This window comes from Corvus brachyrhynchos, unplaced genomic scaffold (genome assembly GCF_000691975.1).
Source record: "Corvus brachyrhynchos isolate BGI_N302 unplaced genomic scaffold, ASM69197v1 scaffold136, whole genome shotgun sequence".
Lineage (NCBI taxonomy): Eukaryota > Metazoa > Chordata > Aves > Passeriformes > Corvidae > Corvus > Corvus brachyrhynchos.
Genome location: NW_008239080.1, coordinates 199,128 through 220,365, shown reverse-complemented (window position 1 = coordinate 220,365; position 21,238 = coordinate 199,128). Strand labels below are relative to the sequence as shown.

Genomic DNA, 21,238 nt, shown 5'->3' with positions numbered 1-21,238 from the left:
GGCACAGGTTTAGTGATATTTCTTGCATTTTCAATAAGATAAAATAAAACTCTCTGACAAGATAAAAGGAATATGAACAAATAAGTTGAGTTATAGCAAAGTAAACCCATATCTACCATTATAGTAAAACCAGCAGTTTAGTGTTGTTCTTGCCTGGGCTGCAGGAAAAATAACCAGCAAAATAATGGGAAAGAAAGTGCTAAGAATAGAAATGCAGATAATGAGAATACTACAGAGAACTGTGAAATTATTTTGAGTTGAGGGGCCTTGATATTGAGACTAGATCATCTTTAAGGTGCCTTTCAACCCAAACTACTCTATGATTTTATGATGCTGTGATTCTGTGATTCTATTATTCTGTGATTAATGTTAGGTTTACAAACTGAAAGAAGCAAACTCAGTGAGGTTTTTGGGGTAAGGAGGAATAGCTATGAGAGAATAGCACCAGGATGATGAGAATGAAGACTATCCCATCATCCCAGTTCATGAAGCCCACTGGTTCTTAACGTAGTAGATTGAATGATGCAGTCTGGTGAGCTGGGAAAAAAAAATAATAAAACCTTTTGATGATCAGACTTTGAGGAGTAATGTGATGCTCAGTGTTTCTTATGTAAGAATTGCAACTACATGTTAAGAAAAAAAATGTAACTGTGCAGGCAGTCAGGTGTTGTACCAGGCTGTCCAGAGAGGCCACAGTGTCCTTCCCTTCAGACACTCACCACTCGACTGGACACGACCTTGAGCAAGCTGATGTAATCGAACTTGCTCTCTGCAGGGGCTAGACAAGATAACTGCTGGAGGTCCCTTCCAGCCAACATAGGATTGTGATTTTTATGAACTTTGTAAAAGGAGCCAGTGTAACTTTAGTTTCATTAGAGAATAATATGCTGATCATAACAGACAGGTTCTTGGTTATTTATTTGCCTGTGATTGTCTGAGTTAAATGATGCTCTGGTCATACTAAAAAGCTATTTATTTCATACATTTTTATAGGAAGGTTTGACTAAATGACCTTAAGTTGACAAAGGTTTCTGTTGCTTTGATATAGTGGTTGACTGGGTTACTTTTTTTCTGTGTGCTCTCATATGAAAGGATGAATATTGTTTCATAATTTTTCAGTCAAATCAAGATGTGCACTGTAGCTCAACATTCACTCTTTAAAGTTATATAAATAAATGTTCATAATGGGTCACAAAATCTGTGAAAAGAGCAGAACTTGTTTTTTACACATAAATATATACAACATTTTTGGCTCACCCCAAATCCACTCTTTCACTTGTCAGGCTTCCTGAGGAATTAGGAGACAGGCAGACATGCATCTCTGTTGGAAGGAGAAAAACAGTGCTCTCACTACGAGGAGGAGCAGTCAGCTGGGGCATCTCAATTAAGAACAATTCCTGACTGTGCTGGAAGTGCTCTGTGTGGTCACCATACATAGTTTAAATCACTCCTAGCCTAGGAAGGACCAATTCTCAACTCTGTTACAAACTTCTCCTGTGCGCTTGAGTTAATATTTTAAAGACAGTTAAGAATTTAGACTCCCAGAGGCTCATAATTTGCAAAAGTTCTTCAGTGCCTATCCTGTACTGATTTTTAATGTGAACATTTATGAATTGTAGGAGGCAAAATTACCGTGTATCTCAGCTTCACATTGTTAATGTACAGCACTACAACTACTGTGTCTTGTGATGGAGCTGTCTGGACTGAGTAACTGAAGAGAGTATTATTGTGTGTTGGGAGTCACAGAGAGATGCTCCTTTGGCTGTCAAAGAACAAGGAGTCATTCTTAGCTGAAATATACCAATTAACTGGACCTCCTTGTTGTCACAGAGGTGTTTTTCTCCTTCTAGCAGAGATGCATGTCTGCCTGTTGCCCCGTTCTGGGAAGTTATAATCCTATTTACTAGTATGGTCCGTGCAACTACTGAAGGCTACTACTCTGTATATTGAAGCTCCAAGAAACTGACTTCAGCTGTGTGGTTAATAATGGGATCTCCAGGGCTTCTTCTTCAGCCTTGGAAGTATGCAGTGTTCAGCAGTATGTACTCACAATCATCTCTGATCAAACTGTGCACGTGGAATCACAGAATCATAGAATGGTTTGGGTTGGAACTGACCTTTAAAGGCCATCAAGTCCAATGCACCTGCTGTAAGCTGGGACACCTGCAGCTAGATCAGATTACTGAAAGCCCCATCCAGCCTGGCCTTAAATGCTTGGATAAGTGCTTACAGGATCATCCTATGTGAAAGGAAACTGATCTGCTAAAGTAAAATTTATATAAGACATTCTCTGTGCCTGCAGTATGTCTTATAAATACAAGCTTATTTCACACAAATTTCTGAGCTGAACAATTTTGGCAAAGAGTGAAAGCCACTGTAAGATAAAATGTTGGAAAGTAAAAGCACCCTCGTGCTGTTTCAAACAGGCACATGTGTTTAAGATCAAAGGGCAAGCTTTTCCCCACATGGAAAATAAGTGATCATTTTGTGTATTTAACATTCTTCATAAGCGCAATGGTTGTTCCAGAACCTTTGCAACTCCGCATTTAATAAAATAACTCGTTATTGAAACAGAAACATTGTTGTTGCCAGAGCAATGCATAGGCCCAGCTTTGGCACATGGAAGCCAGACGTGTGAGCAGCAGCTGTCTTCCTGACAGACATCCCAGGAGAGACAGGCCCTGCTGTGGGCACACAAGGTGCTGCCCTTCCACCCGCTGCTTGCAGTCACTGCTGGTGTGCTCCGCAGCCCTGCCTTGTAGGGACTTCAGAATATCTTGCTCGGTGCACGGTTTTTTTTATTATGAGATAAAAGATCCTGAAATATAGAGGAAAGAAGTCACATCGTTGGGCTTTGACTATAGAGACTCAGACAGAATAAAGGCTTATTGTGAAAAGTAATGGTTACATCTTGCTTTAGGTCTCAAGACCTAAAATCTCTGCGAGTTTTCTGTACTCAAAGTAGCATGTGATACAAAGCCATAAGCTTTTTGTTGTACCCTCTCCAGCAAGACCTAGTGCTTGACAAAGTGTGTATCTGCTCTTTGCTTTTAAACACAAAGAAACTCAAGCATATGAGGAAATAGGTGAACACCCCCCTACCCCCTCAGTTTTGAGACTTTGTGCTGCTTTCCCATCAGTATTATATGGATGAGCATAGAGAAGAGATAAGTATTGCTGTAAGTAAGTTAAACTCAGGAAATTTCTTTGTCATTTGAATCTTTCAAGGTGGGATTCTTCTTTTGCAATCTCACATGCTTCCACCATCAGGTTCTGGTCTGTTAGTACTGCTGCCTAACAACAAGAAAGGGCACTTTAGATTCCAGAAAGTGCAGGACTTATTTAGATTAAGGAAGACAAGACTAATGGTGTGGTATAAAACTGAACACCCTCAAGCTAAAGTGCCATGATTGATTCTTAGAAGTAAGTTTAATACTAACAGTGCATTATGTTAGAAAAATATTCTGTGTTCCATTTATATCCTTGTTTACTACTGGGAGAAAATGATAGGAAATTAACAGGATTTTCTTTGCTCTGGTGATATTTATGAGTCAGCTCATAATTCCCAACACAAGCCATACTTCCACTGAAGTCAACTGTAAGGTTTCAGTAAAAACCAAAACCCAGCTATTAGTTACTAGGAGTAAATAAAGTTAGAGAAAGAAGACCTAGACCTTGGAACATTAAGGAATTTTTTAAAAATACTAATTCTTAATAACATTATGACGTTACTCTGCCAAGTTTAACGAGCCCTGGCGTTTGTGGCTGCTTAGATTTCTGTCGTAGCTGTGAGGGGCATTGGGGCTATAAGGCAGCCTGGACTTGTAAATACTCTGTTATGCTTAACCACTTTTTTTTAATACCATCATGGATATATGGTTTTTTTCAGGATAGACAATGGAGTGCTCAAAAATACTCCTCTGTATTTCAGTGTAATAAATATGATAAATCATTCCTGTCTTAATCAGCTTGCTGAATTAAAGCATCATAAAGTGATCAGATTAATTGGTATATAAGATTTTGTATCATTTTGTACCATTCCCCCCACAGCCACCACAGGCTGATATAATGATGTGGTACAATACATGTCAAAGCTCTGATGTTTCCACTCAAAATAATTTTTATTATTTAAAAAGAAATAATTTTTTTAAGTGTGCTTTATGTGTTATCTACTATTCTGGCTAACATGTGAGATAACCACATTTAATGACAGCAAATTGGAATCCTCATGCAAAGCCAGGGATCCCATAGATTCTTCATTTATGTCATGGAATTGAGCATTACTGGCAGAACAACCATGTTATTTTGCAGCCTGGAAAGCTGTTATTGGAGAACTTGTGGGTACTTCTTTGTTCATTGTGGGTACTTTTTGGTTCACACGCCTGGAAGGATAAAAAATTGTAGAAGTAGCCAAGGGTTGCTAAGATGCCTTCTTGAGAGATATGATTAAAATAAGTTCCTTTGGCTCATGTATTACAGTACAATATCTTTGTATGACTGCATTTGAGTGTCCTTTCCCCTGAAAAACTCTTTTAATTGTCAATGTTGTTGACTATACATCAATGAAAAACAAATGTAAAACCAAAGCAAAATGCAGTATACAATATACTATTGGAGAAAAAATAAGAGAAATGAGGAAATTGATTTTTGTTCCAGAGCTCTTCAGTAGGATGAAGTATTTTTTGTGAAAATGCACAGTGGACTCGAGTGTTTCCCACAGTATCATCCTATCATAGTCAAGTTGGGCTAATAGTCTTAATCCCAAGCTTTTATTAAAATATGTCAATCAGGCACCTGAATTTGAAAGATTAAATTTTCAATAGATTTTGTCCCCATATTTACTTTTAATTAAGATGTAAAACAGGACTGAAATCACAGAATCAGAGAATATTCTGAGTTGGGAGGTACCCACAGGAATCATCGAAGTCCAAGTCCTGGCCTTGTACAGGACAAGAATTTCACCATATGTCTGAGAGCATTGTCCAAATGCTTCTAGAACTCTGGCAGGCCTCTGCTGTGATATATCCTGAGGTATTCAAATGTAAAATATTCCCACTTTTTGTAAATTACAGCTCATTTGCTAAATAGGCTCATTTGATAATGTTTTTTTCAACGCAATAACTTGACATCCAGAAGTACCTATCCGTAGTAAAAGATGTACTGGCAAGTCCAGAGAAAAATTTCATCCAGACACATGGTAACTCCCAGACCATACCCAGGAATTGTCTAGGAAAGTGGTGTTTTACCCAGGCTGAAATGATTCCAGTGGCAGTCCTCAGCATTTAATGGTACAGACCATCAACAGCCATTGGGAGTGTCATTCCCTGTCACATTACTCACTTGAATCACAGTAAATGGGATTAACGCCAGAGGATAAGGTTCTTTTCTCCCAACACAGTGTGTTTCCTCCTTAGTTTTAGCTGCCAAAGCCAGTGTTGGCAGCGTTGGCCACTGATGGTCAATTAGGCAATGAAGGTAACTGATGTCTGGCCCTGCTACAGTAAATCACACCTTGGCTTTGCCAGAGTCAGAGCTGCACTCTGAGCACCAAGCAAACAGGCAACTCTTGTGGCATAAAAATTACCCAGCAGTCCTGCAATTTTCCTGTTCTTTTAAGTTTGCTCTGTTACTTTAAAAAAAACCCAACCAAACATGAGGTAGTGGCAATATTTTTATCTTAAAACCTGAAGACCTGAAAAGCTGATTTTGTAGTGGATTATGCTGGTGATTACCGAACACATTTCTTCCTTGCACATCTATACATTTCCTATATTAAGGATTATTTTTCTCCTTAGCAAGACATCCAAGTACAGTATGTTAGCAAACACTTTCACATAAAAAGGTTGTTTGAGTACTTCCCTTTGCCCTAGACTGTGAAAAAGGTTAGAAGAAATAGACAGCAATAGAAAAATGATTTTAAAGAAAAAGTTATATAGTGGTTTTCACTTCTCTAGCTTCATACTGTAATTCTTTAAATTTTCTCTATTTCATTATACTGAAGTTTTATCTTAATATTGTATATGTTCTAAAAAATATATATAAATTCTGCAACCTGTGCTCAGTGGTAAAGACAACATAGTTTCTACTCATATTTTAAATTAATTTTCTTGTGAAGTATCTGTGGTCAAGCAAAGGTTGCTGTGTAAGATACCAGACTTGTCACTGGGAGTTGGAGCTATTTGATGCAAAAGAAAAATCCAACAGAGTTGTCTAAATACAAATTTTATTTATTAAATTAAGCCTTCACATTTGAAAATTTTGGTTTACAAAAAGACCTATGCTTTGTGAGTGATAAAAGGAGCATTTTGTCATTTTCTAAAGATTCGAGCCAAATCATTATTACTTGTCCCAATCAGTAAAATAGTTAAAATCTGGAGGAGCGCATGCTTTATTCTAATTTTTCTGTTATCTCCTGTTGACACCAATGAAAATAGAAAATATCTAGGTCGCAAGAATCTCTGAGCATTAAGAAAAAGCATTTCCTGATTTGTTTTGGGTTTTTTTAAGCTAATGTGCTTGCTCAAGGAAAAACGATGCCTCCTTTTTTAGAACCCTGGAGAAACTTACCTTGATATTTTATTTTTTGTCTGTGATGGAATGGGTTATCAAATGTGCATTTAATGACTCTTTTATTTGTGCCCCATAGGTACCTGAACTATTTGATTTGCTTTGTTTTGATATCATCTCCTGTTATAGCCTCTTCATTGCTTTGTCAATAGAAGCCAAGTACAATCACTTAGCAGACTCTGCTAAAAATACGATTCCTTAAAAATATGTCAGAAAAGAACAATTTGGGTTGGCAACAATTTTTTTCACACTGCAAGTGTAAACTGTTTCATGCTTGATAAACTGTTCTAATTTTTAGAATGAATAAACATCCCACAGTGGAACAAAAAATATTTTTAAAACAAAATTTATCCATCACAGCCTGACAAAACTCACCTTTCTAAATAAGTTGCTTCAGCAGCATGCTTGGTTCTTAAAAATTGTCAGACATGAAATTCAGTTCAAGTTTCTATATTTCTGAAAAAGGTAGCAATTAATCCAAAGAAAGAATACATAAAAAGACAGGTTTGCTGCAATGCTTTTTTTTTTCTCAAAAATTATTTATTAAGTTTCATATCCAGTTTATTTTCCCATTTTAAGACTGTGAGGTCCTCATACTCTACCTCTCCACAGCCAGGACTGTACTATTTCTGGGTAGAAGGCAGTGCATTCCCACCCTGAACATGCTACACTCTTCCGCTTGAAGGAAAGGTTGAAGTGCAAGTCATTTTAAGGGAAATCTACAGGAGAAATTTATGGGCTTTTTCTATGGAAGAGCACTTATTCTCCATGCAGCTTTTGTCAAACACTTTTAACAAATTGTAATAACCTTTGTCATATCTCATTTTCTTGCATAAACAAGTCACACTGAAACTATAAATGATGGAAAATTTAATCCACGTGGCTTGCACTATCAAAACTGTTAAACTGTATTCTTTTCCACCATGTCAGCAGTGCATTATCTGTTTTATAGGAATGTTGAAAAGATTACTTTTTAAGGGAGATACCGCAGAACCTGTGTAACTGTCTGCCTCACGCCTGCACTAGATGACGTTTTCACTTTCAGTTCTTCCTGAAGCTAGGAAAATGCTTCAGCGTTTCTCTTTCCATGTCCTATCAGAGAGGGCATTTCCACCCACCTCCAATGACTGTCTGCTCAGAGGCACCAGGAAGTGCTCAGAGGCTGAGGGTGCTGTCAGGTTTGTGCTGCCCTCCTGCCTTGAGCATTCACATCTGCTCTGGGGTGGAATGTGGTACACCAGCTCTAAGTTGAACAATATGCATAATTCCTCCTCTGTGGGAACCTGGTGTCTTGCAAATTGTGTGTACATATAAGAGTAACTCCTGGTCCAGGAGAGGATGTTTTTTCTTCTGTCCCCAGCAGTTGCATGGGATACTGAAGCTGTAAATTCTCCCTTTCACCCATCAAGAGGGATGAGAGTGCTGATAACATCTAGCCAAGGCAGATCTGTCTTTTTGCTTTTTGTGAGAACCATTCACAAAAATTAATAATCCCCATGAAAGTGTAACAGTGCTATGAAAGACTGTCTTTCCTTCCTTTTTTAATAGGGTTTTCTCTGGGTATATTATCCACTTATGTAAATCTTTAATGTATCTATTGGTGCTATACATCCAGTATATCTTCAGCACATTTATTTATCTAATGCCACACACAGATTTTATGCATTCGAGGATTAAAAAATCATGTAAAGGCGGCACTTAGGTACTCAACTCAGCAAGATCCTGATCACTGTCAAGAAAGCACGGTCACTGCCCCTGGCTGTGGAAAGAATTACTTATGGAGGGGCTCTAATAGTTCTTTGTAGACTCAGACCTCATGAATGCAAACAACTCCCTCTAAATTTGCAAGCAAGTGCATTAGTGTACCAGTGGGAAAAGTAAGAGCTAGTTTTTGGTTGTAACTAAAGTTAGCAAAAGCTTTCAAACATTTTCTACCTTCCATACAAAATCTGGGATAATGGCACTGCCAACAGTTTGCAGTTTTGGTCATAATCCTGAATGCCCTTACCTCTGTGGGGATTAAATCAGACCTCAAATAATACTGGAAAATATCTCTGGTGGTCTAATCGCTTAATTATGCCACTTTAACAGTGATACATTTTTATTATTTACAGAAGAGGCCACAAAAGTTTGCAGATGTTTAACTTTTGATTATTTTAATTCTAGCAGTAAATTATGTAGCTAAGTAGCTCTTAAAGATCTTCCCAGGTTATATTTTTCATCCTTATGATACTCCTTAAGTAATGTTTTAACAATTGCTTTAAGCTGAACATCCTTTTCCATATGAACAGCCCTTAAATCAAACCATAGTAAAATTCTGCTGAAAATTATATAAATGGAGAATTGGTAGGTCCTAATTAACCAGTAAGAAAAGTTTATGAGAGGCAGATTGATTAAATATCAAAGCTTCTGAGTTATATTATCTTTCATAAACTGGCTTTTCTCCAATTAGTATATACTTTCAGGAGCAGGGGAATAAGATGAAAGGATCTGAAACAAAACTGATTATTGCTGAAACAAAAATGGAAGTTGCTGCTTTTGATAAAATACAAGGCTATGGCAGCACTTGAATAATTTTATGGGAAGTTGCTGCCCAAGGCATATGTTTTACTGTCTGATACCGAATGCATGAGGAAAAACCATCTGTTTTTTTCAGCCTGAACAATTATATGATCCAGATTGAACCACTAGAGGCCAAATATAATTGCTCTGTGTTTTGCTTTGTACTCCTCTCTACCTACAGCAGCATAGTCTTGTACAGCATGTATCATAGCACACAGTTCAAATGATGGCATGGGAAAAACTTTTTCTTCTATTGAGGGTTATCAAATTACTATCCAGGGCTTAATGCAATCCTCTACACTTCATCTGTCACTGGAGAAATAGTTCACAATAGGACAGAACAATTTCTGATAAATTTTGACCACTGTGATGTTTGAACCTTAGGGATTTATTTTGATTTTGTTAAAATCGTTTAACATCCAGCCAGGTGAAAGGTGTTGCTAGACCCTTCATGCCTTCAGTTCCAGCTGGGAAAAAGGAGAGGTGCTTTTGTTGCATGGCTTGAGTAAACAGATTGCACTAAAAAAGATAGATAGTGAATCCCAACTATTAGTTTACTTTGAAGGAAAGCACTTCAGCGATATATAAACTACTGAAAACATTCCACTTTTGTTGCTACTGTTGTGTTTTACAACACCTAAATGTATGCTTTTAGTTTTGCCATGCTAGTAGGATTGGGTTTCTCCCCTCCCTAAAAGTGCTTACACTTTAATTTTAGACATAATGTACTGAGTGGCACTAAAAACAGTGTTCAGTGTTGGAGGGAGGAATGAGGGACAGAGGGGCAATATTTGAATGTGTTTGCGGATAAATGCAAACATTTTTCTTTTGTTCTTTAATAATAATAATAATTAATAATGATGCTCCATTCCTTTTAGAGTTTCTGGAAAAACTGAGAACAAAGGTTATATATGTTTGGAAAAATTTCTTTCCAACACTCTTCTTATGTATTGCTGTGAGGATTGTTTCTGCTTTTCATGGACAAACTGTAGAATTATGTCAACCAGGTGCTAATCTACACTGCACCTGGCTTTCCTGAATATTTGCTTTTATTTTGATTAATACACTGCTTAACTGTACTTACTCCCTCTCCTGACTCACTTTTCCCATCTATTGTGAATAAACAGCTTGCCCACAGTGATATTCTAAAGCACGGTCCTGACAGACCATGGCAAAGCAAGTGGTGGGTGAGTGGACAACAGTTTTGTGCCTGTAGGATTGGGCTGTGACTTAAAAGGTTCAGGTTTATTCCACATATAAAGACTTTCTATGTAGCCTTAGGCAAGTCCCTTACCTTTACAGTGCCATGGTCTCCAACTGTGATATGGGAACAAAAAACTTTCTTTTTTCCTGCTGTGTCTGTTTTCTATAATTGTGCTATAAGAAATCTCTTCCAAGTGAAAACTTGTATTGTGTGTTTGGACAAGACCCAGTACAACTGGGCCTCCAGTTTAATTGGTATTACAGGAATAAAACCAAATGAGGGATTTTTAATACCTAAACACAAAGGAAGTAAGCAAATGTCATTTTAATTGATTCAGGTCTAAAGAAATTCAGTAAAAGGAAATTACGTTCTTTTACTGTAAATTCTTAGTCACTCAAAATTTTATTTTGCCCTCCATGCAAGCCTTAATGAGAAGAAACCACATTTATGCCTATGTCAGTAGGATGTAATTATAGGGGGGTTGCATCTGAAGGCTGTAGCAGCTGAAACTACAAGTAACGTTCTTTGAGATTTTCCATTTTTATAAAGGGAGGTGAAGGAAAGAAAATTGCTCACAAGATGGGTTTTTGTCACATATCATAGAATCATAGAATCACAGAATCATAGAAAAATAGAATCATAGAAAAATAGAATCACAGAATGGTTTGGGGTTGAAAGGGACTCTAAAGATCATCCAGTTCCAGCCCCACTGCCATGGGCACAGAACCTTCCACTAGACCAGGTTGCTCAGAGTCCCATCCAACATGCTTGAACACCTTCAGGAATGAGGCATCCACAAGTTCTCTGAGTAACCTGTTCCAGTGCCTCAGCACCCTCACAGTAAAGAATTTCTTCCTAATATCTAACCTAAATCTTATGTCCTCCAGCTTAAGGCCTTCCCCCTTGTCCTATCACGACATGCCCTTGTGAGAAGTCCCTCCCCAGCTTTCTTGTAGGCCCCTTTTAGGTAATGGAAGGTTGCTTTAAGGTCTTCCTGGAGCCTTCTCTTCTGAGGGGAGGCTGAACAACCTTGATTCTCTCAGCCTGTCTTCACAGGAGAACTGGTCCAGCGCTGTGATCAGTTTAGTGGCTCTCCTCTGGGAGATGTCCCAACAGGCCAATGTCTTTCTTGTGCTGAGGGCCCCAGAGCTGGATGCAGCACTCCAGGTGCGGTCTCACAGGAGTAAAGAGGTGGAATCACCTCCCTCGACCTCTGGCCACACTTCTTTTGATGCAGCCCAGGATGTGGTTGACTTTCTGGGCTGTGAGCATGCATTGCCAAGTCATGTTGAACTTTCATCCAGAAACACCCCAAAGTCTTTCTCCCTGGGGCTGCTTTTGATCCATTCTCTGCCCAGCCTGTACATGTGCTTGGAATTGCACGTCTTGAATGAGTTTTTTAATTAATCTTGGAGCATGTGTTGATCTTCACCTCTCTCTAGTCTAGAAGACTTGCCAACGGTGTATGCCAAATGTGCACTTCACCCTCCTGGATACTGTTTTATTTACAGTCCTTAATAGAATTTATATGCAAGGTTGTACCATATTTGATTTTCAGAGTAGAACTTCTCCCCAGCAGTTAAGTGATATGCTAAAAAATGTGCCTCCAAAGTCTAATTGCATTGCAGATAGAGATTTTCTACTAGAAATTCTGAAGACTAGACTCATATTTTTATGTAATGTATTGCATATATTATAGCACTACTATATTACACCACTATGGAAAGTCCATATGTTGTGGGAAAAAGTAACCATAGCTCCTGAAGCACAAGTGGATGCAGATGCAATAATATAGTAATGTTATATCCAGTAGTTAGAAACACAGAAGTATTTAGGTTGAAAAGATCCTCTTTGAGTCTTCCTGTCCAACCTCCTGCTCAAAGCAGAGCTCACTTCAAAGCCAGAGCATGGCCTTTGTCAGCCAAGTTCTGCAATCTTTTGGAGCAGAGGTTTCACAGTGTGCTGTATTGACCCTGGCAGGACACTGGGTGCCCACCAAAGCCTCCCTATCATTCCCCTTCCTCAGCTGGATGGAGAAGTATAATGAAAGGCTCGTGGGTCAAGATAAGGGCAGGGAGGGATATGTATCTGTGTTAATTACAATATCTATTCACGTGGGTTAGAACATCTGCTAATGAGTCCCAGCAATTCAGACAAAAGTCAAAGGCCTGCCATTTGTTGGTTGACTCATAGCACAGCATGACTGACAAGTGTTTTAAGAAGGAATTAAGCAAGACATTGGTAGAATCAATTATTAGTGGCTGCTGATTAGTCAGTTCATGATATTGTGGGTAAAATGAACCTTTCTCATCCAGTTCATAGATGGTTTCACTAGCACAGTGGTATTGTTGGTGAAGCAGTACAAGAGGAAAGGATAATCCTTACCACCAACAGTATGTGTCAGAGCAATATCAGCTTTTCTGTCTCATGTCTGCAAACACCTGTGCTGTATGCTCTAAGGACTGGACATGGGATATGCAAGAATTTCTGCAGTGATACCATTTGTTTGGATCTTCCTCACAAAAAGATTTAGCTCTGTTTTGCCTGTATATATTCATCAGTATCATGAAACATACAGGCTCATGCAAACTCAAAATTGTGCTCATGTTTTCCTGATTGTAACTGCCCAGCTTGTGTAATCGTTTTAAGTCCTTCAGTGGATTGTATGATACGAAGTTTGTTCCCAGAACAGAGCCTGTTCATTGAGGACAATGACTGCCTCTCACTTCTGGTGGTTTGTACATGAAGTCTGTTGCTCAGAAGGAGGTTGTTTCAGATGGACAGAGAGGTGTGATATGTAACTTAACTCTTTGGTAAGCTTGTGCAGCAGATATTTGTGATCAGTTGTGGGAGAAATGATTTTTCAGACCTGGGAAACAACTGTCCCATTGGAGATCTTTCTTTAAAGACACTTAGATTATCTGGACTGCATAAAGGTACAGGACTGTGATGCAAAACATAATGTCTGTGTATACTGGGTCATTTTCCCAAGAAAATCTTGTTTCTGTTAATTCTAGCAGTGCTGCTCAGAAAGGTATGGATTTAATAACAGGTTATTATTCTAATGAACTAAGTAGTGCCTGTATTCCCTTCTACTAATGAAGACTGTACAAAGACAGTCTTCTATTAATGTTGGTGAAGTAGGATCAATACAGATACTGGGTCAGGGTACTGAAAAATATTAACAATTATTAATATTCTTTCTTTTTCAGTTTTCTCCTTGTGTTTGGTTGCTTGATTTTGTCCGTGTTTTCTACTATTCCTGAACACACAAAACTTGCCTCTGGTTGTCTCTTCATTTTGGTAAGTGAAAATTCTAAATACAAGACAATTTTACAGATACTTTTGTATACATTCAAATCCTCTCTCTCACCATGGAGGAAGTAATATAACACAATAACTGAACATTTTAAAAAAATCAGACTTTTCATCAGGATGATGAAAAGATGATAAAATAGAGGATTGCACTGTCTTTTTATTGAAAAACAGGTCAGATGGTAAGACAGTGCTCATAAAGTATTGTACTGCATTGCCTTCCTTGCTTGAGAATTGCTGTGGCTTATAACTGATAGAATTTCTACTGCAGTTTGGCAGTGACTGAGCATGAAAGACCTTTGATATTGCTGCTGTAATTTATAAAGTCAGTATGTAGTAAGAGGCACTTAAAATAGGAATTAATTTTGGTATCTTAGATACCAATTTGGGATAGCTCTTGGTAGATACTGACATTTTAGTAGCAGTTGCTGCAGTAGGATGTGGTAGTTTCATTATTTCTTCATAATACGTGCTTTTGTATTATGTTTTTTCCCTTTTTCTCCTTTTTCCCTTCTGAGGTAAATGAAAATGGCTTTAATCCCTAAAAGTGCTTAACATTTTTCATGCATTGTACAGACACCATTTTATTCTTCTTCTTGATGGGCCATTTAGTTCTGCAAGCAATGGCCTGAGGATAGGCAGTAGTGAGCGTTAAAACGTCACTGTATACCTGGAGTTACCATGGTTATTTCAGTTCAGTGTATTCAGCAGACTGTGGCTTGTTAGGTAGCACCTGAGGTGAAGTAACTGTTGACAAATGCCAACATTTTAACTGCCATCACTGTATATATCCAAAAGCTCTGGTCTTCAGAACAGCTCCCTAATTAATTAGGGTGTGAGCAGGCCGATAAGCATAATTATGCTGTGTGCTATGTCTTTGCAGCACAATAGGCCACTGCACCAAAATTCCTGAACTAAATGTCCAGAGCTGGCTAGGTGCAGGTACGTGGTGTCCTGCTCCATTAGATGGTTTCTTAGCAGGGCTAATTAGGGAGAACCATGCTAAATGTTGCGTTTTTCTTCCTAGCTGTATTAGTGCTTCTTCTTTCTCTGAAGAAAAGATCAGGTGGCATTAAACCAGCTAGAAATGATCAGATGTAATCCTACACTCATACCTAGACCCATTATTTATGAATCTGAACAACACTTGGCAAATGGAAGTTTGTTTGAATGTTCTGCAGCTAGTTATATTATCGTAATTGGTACACTAATTACTAACATTTTTTGGTACAGAAAACAGGAAAATATTATTAGTCTGAAAATACCCTATTTGTAATAGAAGGTGCTTTTGTGACAAGTAATCCATTTGCCTGTATACTTATGCAAATAGTTTGCAGAAATGCCATTTGTTCTGACATAAAATATGCATTTCTCATGAGCCACATATTTGTTGATTGTGTTGGTACACTTACTACTGCTGATTCCTCAGCTGGCTGATTCCCTCTACTGTGCCATGGGTCTCACAGGAGCCACAATGTGGAGGAAGTCTGTGAAGCCCTGGCCTTGCTCCCAGCACTGGGCAGAGGTGTGGTGAGCTCTGATAGCTGAGGCACCAGTCCCTGTAGAGATGTCCATCAGCTGAGCAGAGTTGCTCAGTGTCTACTGGGGGAAACTTTGGTGCTTTTTGCTGCTATGGCTTCCAAGATGAACTTTGTCCATCTTAACTGTTCCAACTGCACATCCCATGGCCTCCTCTGAGCACAGAATAGGCCTTAAGGAGGAAGAGGGTGGATGGTTGATTCTTGAAGCATCAATACTAGCCTCGTCCAACATTTCTATGTTATAGCCTACTGTGTTCAGCAAACCTTTGGCAGGAATAAACCTAGTGATGACGAATTTTGAGTCTCCTGCTGTGGGTCTCTAATGGAGAAATATATAAACACAGCAAAGTATGAAGTTCCAGAAGCAGGCTAAAGCTGACTGCTTTATTGCAGTTTGCTGATGCATGGTGTGTCCCTTCTCTACATACTGAATCATTAGCTGATATTAACAGTTATCAAAGCAGGCTTTTGTAGCTGCAAACCAAGAGGAAAATACATTTCTACATTAACTCAGGAGCAGTTGTTTTGGCTGTGCCAACACCTAACTGCAGCCACTAGAGTTTTCGCAACCTTTTCCTTGCAGTGATTCACACAGCTCTTCCAAATGTGTCATTTAGTAAGACAGCTTTATTAACTATCAGATCTGGTTTAATACTGTTTGTGCTTTGTGCTTGAAATAGAAGTTATATGTTTATTTTCTAATGAAGTACTGTACAAATACAACAATCCATAGAGCTGCCTGCTGGGTTTCTGTGAACTGTTTGTTTTGCAGATTTATTCCAGATGGTCTCCCCTACAGCCATGTTAATTGCCTAAAAAGCTAATGTAATGTTCCTTCAACTTAATACCTGAGTTGCTGCATGCACTGGCACCTGTGGCTTTTGACATATTGCAGCTATTCACAATTACACAGGGAGATTAAAGAGGGAAGTGTAGATGAGCTGAGCAAACCTTTTCTTCCTTCTCAGAAAGGCCAGAGGAGCTGAGAAGATTATTCTTCTGCAATCAGTCAATTCCATTTATCTGCCTGAGTCTTCCCTTTCTAGGGAGCAGAGAACATATTTCCTAATCACTGCATTCTAAATATTCTCTCAGAAACATGCAACAGTGTGTGATAGCTCAAAGCAAATCATTGTTTAGGAAAGCAGTAATAGCTGAGGGTTTCTGAGCTTCAGCAGAGGTTAATGGACTCATCTGGGATACAGAAATGCCTGAGCTCTGCTCCCAGAGCCGAGGCAAACCTGCCCCGCTGTGTTGTGTTGGACCCAGCTTCAATTCTGGCATCCACACAAGTACTACTGTGTTCCAAGGCATCTTGTCCTTATCAGGAAACCTGTCAAGGGAAACGCCTTTAATATTTGAATTTTATATTTAAAATGAAAGTCCTGCAGATAAGTTAAGTGGATGTTACATACAGTAATGTTGAACTGTTACATCAGTAATTAATTTGGTTAGATTTGTGTCCAGAAATAATAAGAGTAACTGGGAGGAGACCATCAGATTAAACTCCTTATGCCTATAATGATAATTGTGCTTTAGCCTCATCTGTGCACACAACTTCTGGCACTTGAGCTGTAGCAGTGATATATCCCAGACAGGCAGTAGAATAAAAATCTACTTCAGCATCAAAATAAACCACAAGCAGCTTGAGAATCTAACAAACACAGCAAGAAAATAATCTTTGGTGTATTGCTGATCTACAAGCACATTTACTAGCAGTTTATCAAATAATAAACACAAGCAGAGTAAAATGGAGGCTGTGAAGGCAAAACCAAATCTTTTAGGGAAGGCAGCCAAGAAGGAATATTATCTGGAACTGGAGGTCATTTGTGCTCTTGACCAAACTCTCTATATTTTAAGCTCATTTTCAACTAAAGCTGAAAGTTATGTGAATTTCTGGTTCACTTCTGTTTGTTTGCTGTCAATGCAAGAAAATTGATAAAATAATTTGAGTTGACCCATGAAGATTTGACAAATTGAGAAGTAAATAAAAAAGGTCTTGGATCAGTTTAAATCCTTCATTCGGCCTGGGGTAAAATATCATTTGTGTATTTGATTTTTTAGAACTTCTGGCTTAAAACTAAGATTGAGATTGTAGGAAACAAAATATCATTTTTATTTGAACAAACAAAGCATCCCTTTTTTTTTCATAATTTTAATTTTTAATCAAGATAGGGAGATTGAGAAACTCAAGTGAATTTCTGCAGAACTGGTTTTATCAAATCTGTTTTGTGCTTTTCTCTGAAAATGGCTGGTGTAGAAAGCTGTACCCAGATTTGTAGAATAAAGGCCTCTGAAAATGTACTCTAGGAACACATTCTTCAGGCAGAAATAGCTCCCAAAGATATAAAAGCAGACAGCATGCACAGGATGAAGCTGGTTTGTTCATGTACTGTGGTCACTTAGATGAATCCAAAAGGAGAGTCTACTAAGTGCTTCTTGCAATTAATATCTTTCCAGGATTTTTTTCTCCTAATATTTTTGTGTAAAAGAAAGAGGGCACACATTGATTTTAAAAACATAGGGTATAGCTACCCTATTGCAGGTAAGCGTATATTCCATTTCTCTCTGCTCTAGAAAATAAGTCTGTTCACAAGGATGAAATCATATAAATCCACTACAGCATTTTAAAGCTAGTCAGAGTGGATTTTTAAAAATCCACTCAATGTTTTTTGGGCTCAGTTAAAAAAAACATGGCATTTTTCAGTTTAGATTGTACGAGCACTTGAATGCTCTTGCCATGCTTGGATAAAAGACCACCAGACCTGATAGAAGACTTAATGGATGGCTCTATAGGACCAGCTATCAAGGCATAAAAAGAAAAACTGAATGATCTTGAAAGATTTCAGTTATAGATACATTTCTAACAACAGTAAGGTATAAACCCTTTACTGGAATTTTGTCGCATCTTCTTCTGAGAAAAACAGATTAATTTATCCCTGATCTAAAAAACAGTGAATTTGTCAAAACTCAAAATTAGTATTTCTCAAGAAACACTAATTTCTAGTGTTTTATTTTCCAAATCAATTCTTAGCTTTGAAATTTCAAAATTCCTCATCGAGGCCTCTAAACAATTACATTAGACATACAACACTGATGTTATCAAAGACAGAATAAGAGAGGGAAATATAACATTGATAAGGTAAAAACCTTCATGCTTTCAGTCTTGTTTGGATTCATGTACACTAATATTATAATAACGTGATAACATGAGCAAAAAACAATTCAACCATGTCATAATAAACTACCTGTTAGCTTTAAAAATATCCTTACCTTACCAAAATGAATATTTTCACATCTTTGCTGTTTACATTGATGCTCTCCTATTATGTATACGGATTTGACCAAGTCACAGCTGACTGTTGTTACAAAAATTTGGACTACAGTTCATCACAACTGCTTGTGAATCTTTGTGTAGAAACAGAGCAGACTTCCCACTGGAAATTTAAATGCTGAATGCACTTTGCTGAAATTAAAAGTTATTACAAGAAAATCTGACAGAAAACAAAAATGTAAATTAAAAGACGGAGTTAGTTAAAAACAATGGCTGTCCTCAAAGCTTAATTCTTCTCTCACAAGGCAGTGTTGGCACTCCCAACCAACCAGCAAAGCTCTGTAACGAACAAGTACACACTGTATCTATGGAGAGAGAGATGAAAGCAACCATAAAAACTATTTCCTAACAACAGAACACAGCAGTGCACATAAAACTCTAGAGATATCTATATACTGTCAGCAGAAGTTTCTATATATTGTCGACAATGCTGAGGGCGATAAGTACACTTCAACAGATCAGAGAATAAAGATGTCTCAATCCTCGCATAAGCCTATAATTGATATGGTTCTGGGATTGATTATAGTGTTAACAATGTTTTGTCCTTTCTTTTCTTTTATTATTCTGTATTAAGCAGAAATTACCTTTGTAAAGAAAAGATTGAAAATCACACATTGAACAGAATCATTTTTCTATTGTAATTAAAAATGCAATATATTAGGTTCTACTGGGAAAGCTTAAATGGGTTTGATGACTAAAGATCATTAAAACTGCATATGTGATCTACAAACAGGGGAAAAAAAATCTCATAACTGAATCACTTGAAGAAGGTAGGATAACTATGAACAGGTACCTCAAGTGCTACAGCATTCAGCAGCAAATGCAGTAGAAGGCAAGAGAGATTTTGTCACTGACAGAGCAATTCCCAGGTAGGCAGAACTACCAATCAGTTGTGTTAAACAAGATCACTGGAGTTACCACAAGTCAGTGGCTGCTGGATGAAATACCATCCACAAAATTATTTTCCATTCCTCTGAATGACCAGGGCATGTGTAGAGAAATGGGTGGTAATGTGCAGTGAAGAAAGATGAATGGAAATAGCAAACCCACAAGCAGTGAAAAATGTAACAAATTCATGACCCGGTACAACTTTAATAATAAAATTCTAACCCCCAGTAAGAAAGCCAGTGTTGAATTTCTAAATAGGTACATTATACTCATTTATGTTATTTTTATCAGTTCCTATATAAGAGCTGTTACTCAGCTTATCTTGTTGATGACATTGTACAGCTATATGCAGAAATTCGGAAGAGAAGATACTGGTACTGAGACCAATCAGTTTCTGATTCCCTTTGTTTCCTAAAACAAAGAGAATTAATATTCAAAAGCAGAGAACATATTAAAAGAGCCTTTTAACCAGTCATTCAAGGGGCCATTTTCTCTAGGAGATCACAGAATCTTTAGTAGGATTTTGAGATTAGAAATGGAAAGTGGGGAGGATTAGCTGTCAGTGATGGGGTGGCAGGATTCAGATTAATAAGGATATAATTCTTTGAGGAGGGCAAAGCATATCTCCTTTTAGGTTGATCAACACATTGTGCTAAAGGACCAAACCAGCTGTCCTGGACTTCCTTTAAGGAAAAGCAAGCAAGATTCCTTGCAAAACTGCTCTTCCATGACATGTCTTCTTTCTTGTTTTATCCCTTTAAGTGATAACAAGGTAGCATGGGAAATCACCTCCAAGGAATAAGTGTAATATTTTCCACAGATGTAGATTTATAATAGTTTATGCTAGATCCTGCAGTACTGAATTTTATTGGCTTAATACCAGAGTTTGATATGGAGATCAAGAGCTATCTCCTTAAAACAGGCAACAAACAGTTGAGATTGCAACAGTAAAAATGGATAGATATCAAACTCTCTATCAGAAATTCAGACCTGACCTTTGTCAGGGAAATATTGGTTTGCCAAATGGAAATGCAGAATATGTCCCCAGAGGAAAGCCAAAGTACATGGTTAAAAATAATATGTAAGGAAAAAATTCTACAAACCATTAAATGTCAAAAGGAAAAGAATGCTGAAGAAGGCAGCACGTTAGTGATATAAAACCTGTTTGGCAGTCGAGGGGATATCCACCATATGAGTAACATAGAAAAACTGCAATCCACTCAGTCACTTCACAGAGATGTGACAAAGCACGTGAAGACACAGCTTGCTGCAGTCAAAATGTGAACTTTCCTCAAGTAACAGGAGAAATATGTTCACAAGTTTCAGTTTAAAAAATGTGAATTAAAGCAAATGTCCAGCACACAGCTGGATAAATACATCATGGAATGGGTGAGGAGCTGGTTCATGGGCTGGGCACTATGGGTTAGAGTGAATGGGGTGACATCAGACTGGTGACCTGTCACTACTGGGGTTCCACAGGGCTCCTTCACCAGCCCTGTCCTCTTCAATATCTTCATAAATTACTTGGAGGCAGGGCTGGAAGGGATACCAAGCAAGTCTGCAGATGATACAAAACTGGAAGGAGTTGTCGGCTCCCTCGAAGGCAGGGAGGCCCATCAGAGAGACCTCCACAAATCAGAGGGCTGGGCAATCACCAACCACATGAAGTTAAACAAGGGAAAGTGCCAGATTCTGCACCTGGGAGGGAGCAACCCTGGATGTACAGACAGAGCAGGGAATGAGATGCTGGAAAGCAGTGCCGTGAAAAGGGACCTGAGGGACCTGGCAAGTTGAACATGAGTCAGCAGTGCCCTGGCAGCCAGGAGG

General features: G+C 38.2%; 1 protein-coding gene across 1 annotated transcript in view; it reads left to right on the top strand.

Moving 5' to 3' along the window:
* The first annotated feature begins 13,546 nt into the window (after window positions 1-13,546).
* The window catches only part of KCNQ5 (potassium voltage-gated channel subfamily Q member 5), an 83,278-nt gene continuing 75,586 nt past the window's right edge, over window positions 13,547-21,238 (top strand). Inside the window, exon 1 of the mRNA XM_008637609.2 lies at window positions 13,547-13,636. The gene's annotated coding sequence lies outside the window, so the exon portion shown is untranslated. The remainder of the gene's footprint in view (window positions 13,637-21,238) is intronic.